Source organism: Bubalus kerabau, chromosome 2 (genome assembly GCF_029407905.1).
Source record: "Bubalus kerabau isolate K-KA32 ecotype Philippines breed swamp buffalo chromosome 2, PCC_UOA_SB_1v2, whole genome shotgun sequence".
Classification (NCBI taxonomy): Eukaryota; Metazoa; Chordata; class Mammalia; order Artiodactyla; family Bovidae; genus Bubalus; species Bubalus kerabau.
The window spans coordinates 121,825,208-121,831,820 of record NC_073625.1 but is presented as its reverse complement, the minus strand read 5'-3'; positions in this window follow the sequence as shown (position 1 = coordinate 121,831,820).

Sequence of the window (6,613 nt, the reverse complement as noted above, 5' to 3'; positions counted from 1 at the left end):
TAGAGGTTATTTGTTTCAAACTTCTTCCCAATTATGAATGCGCTCATCTGCAATCAGACTAGGTCATCTCTTGAATATTTCTTGACTTGAAATAAAGTACACATGTACATCAAGGAAGTCTATGTTCTTGGATGGATTCATCTACTTCGCTTATTCAAGTGTTGAGCATCTTCTAATACAAAACTGAATGGGAATAGATGAGATGAGTCAAGATGCTTGCTGCTCACAAAGTGCCAAAAAATGAGTTGGTATTCATCTGTTTGTTGTTGTTCAGTCGCTCAGTCATGGCCAACTCTTTGTGACACAATGGACTGCAGTATGCCAGGCTTCCCTGTCCTTAACTATCCCAGAGCTTGCTCAAACTCATGTCCCTTGAGTCAGTGATGCCATCCAATCATCCTGCCCCCTATTGTCCCCTTTTCCTCCTGGCTTCTATGTTTCCCAGCATCAGGGTCTTTTCCAGTGAGTCAGTTCTTCACATCAGGTGGCCAAAGTATTGGAGCTTCAGCTTCAGCATCAGTCTTTCCAATGAATATTTAGGGATGATTTCCTTTAGGATTAACTGCTTTGATCTTGCAGTCCAAGGGATTCTCAAGAGTCTTATCCAACACTACAGTTCAAAAGCACCATCAATTCTTTGGTGCTCAGCATTTTTATGGTCCAACTCTCACATCCGTACATGAACTACTGGAAAAACCATGGCTTTGACTATGGTTCATCTCTAATACAGCACTAATCATACTCTACTACACATGTGATACTGTACCTTTCTTCTAGATGGAATTTAAACTTCATGAGAGCAGAGTCCATGTTTTATTAGTTTTCATATCCAGCACTGAATAAATATTGTTTAATAAGTGAATGGGGGGCATAATAACTTTTAGATAGTGACTTTATATTGAACAGAAATTACTGTTTGACTTGCACATAATGAGACTATTTTTATCTTCTGAAACTGTCTGGTATAAACATTCCCCATCTTTCCAAGGCCAGCCTAGTTATCATGGATATCTTTAATACACTCCTGTCTTCTACAAACTAATTGTCCTCTGTTCCTTTGTTTCTTCTCTATTCATGGCAATGTTCTGACTGTTCAAAATATTGATTATCTTCTCTGGACATGCTGTATTTTGTCAACATCCTGACTTATCAAGGAATAAAACAGAAATAGGTAAGGATGTATAAAAAGAATGGCTTATTTGCAAACTTTAAAAATTGTGTTTTTAGCTTGGTAAGTAGCCTGAAAATGGAAAATAAAAAGTCTCAATTGCCAGGAAAGAAAATGTGACTTGGAGGACTCAAATGTTTTTCCTGGGCTATTTATCCTCCACTTTTGGCTTATTTTACATAGTCCAGATCCTTAAATTTTAGTTTCATGCATTTCTTTCCATTTAGATAAGAAGCGTACTTATAAGGACTGAGTTTCTGACAATATAGTGGTTAGAGATCTTGATTTAGACTCCATTAATTTACAGAAACATTTTAAGTCTTCACCAGTGTTTGGTTTCTAGGACCCAGAATTGTTTTTTGAGATTTCAGTGTGCGACTTTTGATGAAACAATGCATGTGTCATTAATATTATGGTTATTTACAAATACATTCCAAGCTAAGTCTGGTATAACTTTTAAGATACAACAATTGAACCTAATATCATAAAGCAAATAAGCAACAGATAAGATCATTTCATCCTTTTATCCCACAGCTCCACCATTTTTGTACCTTCAGCCTATCAAGCACCTCTTCTCCATAAAGTCTTTTCTCATGTTTACTCAAAGATAACGGATTTTTATTTTGCACATGGCCTCTCCATAAGATAAATCCTCACTTTTCAATCAACAAATACTGAAAAAAAAAAACTCAAAACTAGTTTAGGGATTTTTTTTTTCACTTTGAAATGAAATGGGAAAAATTAATTGACTAGTTTTATTATATCTCTGTTGAGAAAAAAATTATGCAAAAAATGGTATTTATACTTTTGAGAACAATGGATGATATAAATCAAGGTTGAGGAGTTTGGGGTTTGTTCTATAAGTTTTGTATGCAGTCTGTAATTTCTTATTCTCTAACTGTTTTGAGGAGAATCTAGGAAAGCAATATAGCTAGAATATTGCCTTCACAGTGCAGCATTATGAGCCCATAAGGAATCATTTTATTTATAATATTCATTTATGGATATATAAAAACACTGTTTTATAAATACTTTCCATATGGTCATTCTATTTTTCTTTCCTGTATGCCACAGTAGGCAATTGGTTACAAATAAAACACCAACTTCATTCAGGGAACCACAAGCGTTTTTGTTTTTATAAAGGTAGAAATGTAGTTTAATAGATCTTTGCCTGCCACATTTAAAAATGAGTGTGACTTGCAGGGAAATGGGAAATGGAAATAGTAAAGGTGATAAATAAGCTTTACAATAACCTTACAAATAAGGAAAACAGATTAATCAAGCTTTTTCAAATGAGGCATTTTAAATGCAAAAAAACAAGTACAAAGAATCCCATCTTTTATACATGAAAACAAAAAAGACAAGGTTTGTTAAGAAATAAAATTCAAATTTCATAGGCACACATTTCTCTAGAGTCACTAGATGTGACAGAAGATCTGAGCTTTTTTCTGTGATTCTCTATCATAGGTGATTGTAATCCACTGGTAAAAATAGTTAACTCATATAAATCTATTTTTAAAAATTGATTGATGAAATGCATGCTAATATTTGTATTGCAAAGTTTCTAGAATAAATTTATTTACTATGAGATCCAGCTTTAATTGAGACAAACACCTATCTATGCTCTTCTATGGTTAGTCCAGTCAAAAATGTGAAGTTTACCAACAACTCTACTTTTAGCATAATATATTCTTTAAATCCTATCCACTTATTAATAGTTATATAGTTAAAGAAGCAGAGTGCTGATAGGTCAACCTGTATTGATTCTAGCTCCTACGCTCATTAGAAAAGCAACTTAAAGCAAATATTTCTCATGGGCCCCATGGACTGCAGCACACCAGTCTTCCCTGTCCTTCACTATCTCCCTGCTCAAACTCAAGTCTGTTGAATCAGTGATGCCATCCAACCATCTCATCCTCTGTCATACCCCTCTCCTCTTCCAGTCAATCTTTCCCAGCATCAGGGTCTTTTCCAATGAGTCAGCTCTTTGAATCAGATGCCCAAGCATTAGAGCTTCAGCTTCAGCATCAGCCCTTCTAATGAATATTCAGAGTTGATTTCCTGTAAGATTGACTAGTTTGATATCCTAATCATCCAAGGGAGTATCAAGAATCTTCTCCAACACCACAGTTCAAAAACATCAATTCCTTGGTACTCAGTGTTTGGTTTTTTTAATATTAATTTATGTATTTTAATTGGAGGTTAATTACTTTACAATACTGTATTGGTTTTGCCATACATCGACATGAATCCATCACGGATGTACACATGTTCCCCATTCTGAATCCCCCTCCCACCTCCCTCCCTGTACCATCCCTCTGGGTCATCCCAATGCACCAGCCCTGAGTATCCTGTATCATACATCGAACCTGAACTGGCGATTCACTTCACATATGTTAATATACATGTTCCAAAGCATCCTCCTAAATGGTCCCACCCTCACCCTCTCCCACAGAGTCCAAAAGACTGTTCTATACATCTGTGTCTCTTTTGCTGTCTCGAATACAGGGTTATCATTACCATCTTTCTAAATTCCATATATATGTGTTAGTATACTGTATTGGTGTTTTTCTTTCTGGCTTACTTCACTCTGTATGATAGGCTCCAGTTTCATCCACCTCATTAGAACTGATTCAAATGTATTCTTTTTAATGGCTGAGTAATACTCCATTGTGTATATGTACCACAGCTTTCTTATCCATTCGTCTGCTGATGGACATCTATGTTGCTTCCATGTCCTGGCTATTATAAACAGTGCTGCGATGAACATTGAGGTACATGTGTCTCTTTCCCTTCTGGTTTTCTCAGTGTGTAGGCCCAGCAGTGGGATTGCTGGGTCGTATACGACAGCAGTTCTATTTCCAGCTTTTAAGGAATCTCCACACTGTTCTCCGTAGTGGCTGTACTAGTTTGCATTCCCACCAACAGTGTAAGAGGGTTCCCTTTTCTCCATACCCTCTCCAGCATTTATTGCTTGTAGACTTTTGGATAGCAGCCATTCTGACTGGCATGAGATGGTACCTCATTGCGGTTTTGATTTGCATTTCTCTGATAATGAGTGATGTTGAGCATCTTTTCATGTGTTTGTTAGCCCTCTGTATGTCTTCTTTGGAGAAATGTCTGTTTAGTTCTTTGTCCCATTTTTTGATTGGGTCGTTTATTTTTCTGCAATTGAGCTGCAAGAATTTCTTGTATATTTTTGAGATTAGTTCTTTGTCAGTTGCTTCATTTGGTATTATTTTCTCCCATTCTGAAGGCTGTCTTTTTACATTGCTTATAGTTTCCTTTTTGTGCAGAAGCTTTTAATTTTAATTAGGTCCCATTTGTTTATTTTTGCTTTTATTTCCAATATTCTGGGAGGTGGGTCATAGAGGATCCTGCTGTGATTTATGTCAGAGAGTGTTTTGCCTATGTTCTCCTCTAGGAGTTCTATAGTTTCTGGTCTTACATTTAGATCTTTAATCCATTTTGAGTTTATTTTGGGGAAGGTAAACTTCCAAACTCATTCTATGAGGCCACCATCACCCTAATACCAAAACCTGACAAAGATGCCACACACACACACAGACACACACACACACACAAACTATATGCCAATATCACTGATGAACATAGATGCAAAAATCCTTAACAAAATTCTAGCAATCAGAATCCAACAACACATTAAAAAGATCATACATCATGACCAAGTGGGCTTTGTCCCAGGGATGCAAGGATTCTTCAATATCTGCAAATCAATCAATGTAATACACCACATTAACAAATTGAAAAATAAAAACCATATGATTATCTCAATAGATGCAGAGAAAACCTTTGACAAAATTCAACATCCATTTATGGTAAAAACCCTCATTAAGCAGGAATAGAAGGAACATACCTCAACATAATAAAAGCTATATATGACAAACCCACAGCAAACATTATCCTCAATGGTGAAAATTTGAAAGCATTTCCCCTAAAGTCAGGAACAAGACAAGGGTGCCCACTCTCACCACTACTATTAAACATAGTTTTGGAAGTTTTAGCCACAGAAATCAGAGCAGAAAAAGAAATAAAAGGAATCCAAATTGGAAAAGAAGAAGTAAAACTCTCACTGTTTGCAGATGACATGATCCTCTACATAGAAAACCCTAAAGACTACACCAGAAAATTACTAGAGCTAATCAATGAGTATAGTAAAGTTGCAGGATATAAAATCAACACACAGAAATCTCTTGCATTCCTATACACTAATAATGAGAAAATAGAAAGAGAAATTAAGGAAACAATTCCATTCACCATTGCAATGAAAAGAATAAAATACTTGGGAATATATCTACCTAAAGAAACAAAAGACCTATATATAGAAAACTATAAAACACTGGTGAAAGAAATCAAAGAGAACACTAATAGATGGAGAAATATACTGTGTTCATGGGCCAGAAGAATCATAGTGAAAAATAGTATACTACTCAAAGCAATCTATAGATTCAAGGCAATCCCTATCAAGCTACCAACAGTATTCTTCACAGAGCTAGAACAAATAATTTCACAATTTGTATGGAAATACAAAAAACCTCGAATAGCCAAAGCAATCTTGAGAAAGAAGAATGGAACTGGAGGAAGCAATCTGCCTGACTTCAGGCTCTACTACAAAGCCACAGTCATCAAGACAGTATGGTACTGGCACAAAGACAGAAATATAGATCAATGGAACAAAATAGAAAGCCCAGAGATAAATCCATGCATCTATGGACACCTTATCTTTGACAAAGGAGGCAAGAATATACAATGGAGAAAAGACAGTCTCTTTAACAAGTGGTGCTGGGAAAACTGGTTATCCACTTGTAAAAGAATGAAACTAGAACACTTCCTAACACCATGCACAAAAGGTACTCAGTGTTTTTTATGGTTCAACTCCCACGTCTGTGTATGACTACTGGAAAATCCATAGCTTTGACTATACATATGGCAAAGATCTTTTCTTCCAAAGATCAAGCATCTTTTAATTTCATGACTTCTGTCACCATCCACAGTGAATTTGGAGCCCAAGAAAACAAAGTCTATAACTGTTTCCATCGTTTCCCCATCTATTTGCCATGAAGTGATGGGGCCAAATGCCACGATCTTAGTTTTCTGAATGTTGAGTTTTTTCATTCTTCTCTTTAACCTTCCTCAAGAGGCTCTTTAGTTCCTTTTTGTTTTCTGCCATTAGGGTGGCATCATCTGCACATCAGAGGTTATTGATATTTCTCTCAGCAATCTTGATTCCAGCTTGAGGTTCATCTAGCCTGGTATTTCTCATAATGTACTCTGCATAAAAGTTAAATAAGGAAAGTGACAATATACAGCCTTGACATACTTCTTTCCCAATTTGGAACCAGTCTGTTGTTCCATGTTTGATTCTAACTCTTGTTTCTTGACCTAAGTTACAGGTTTCACAGGAGGCAGGTAAGGTGGTCAGGT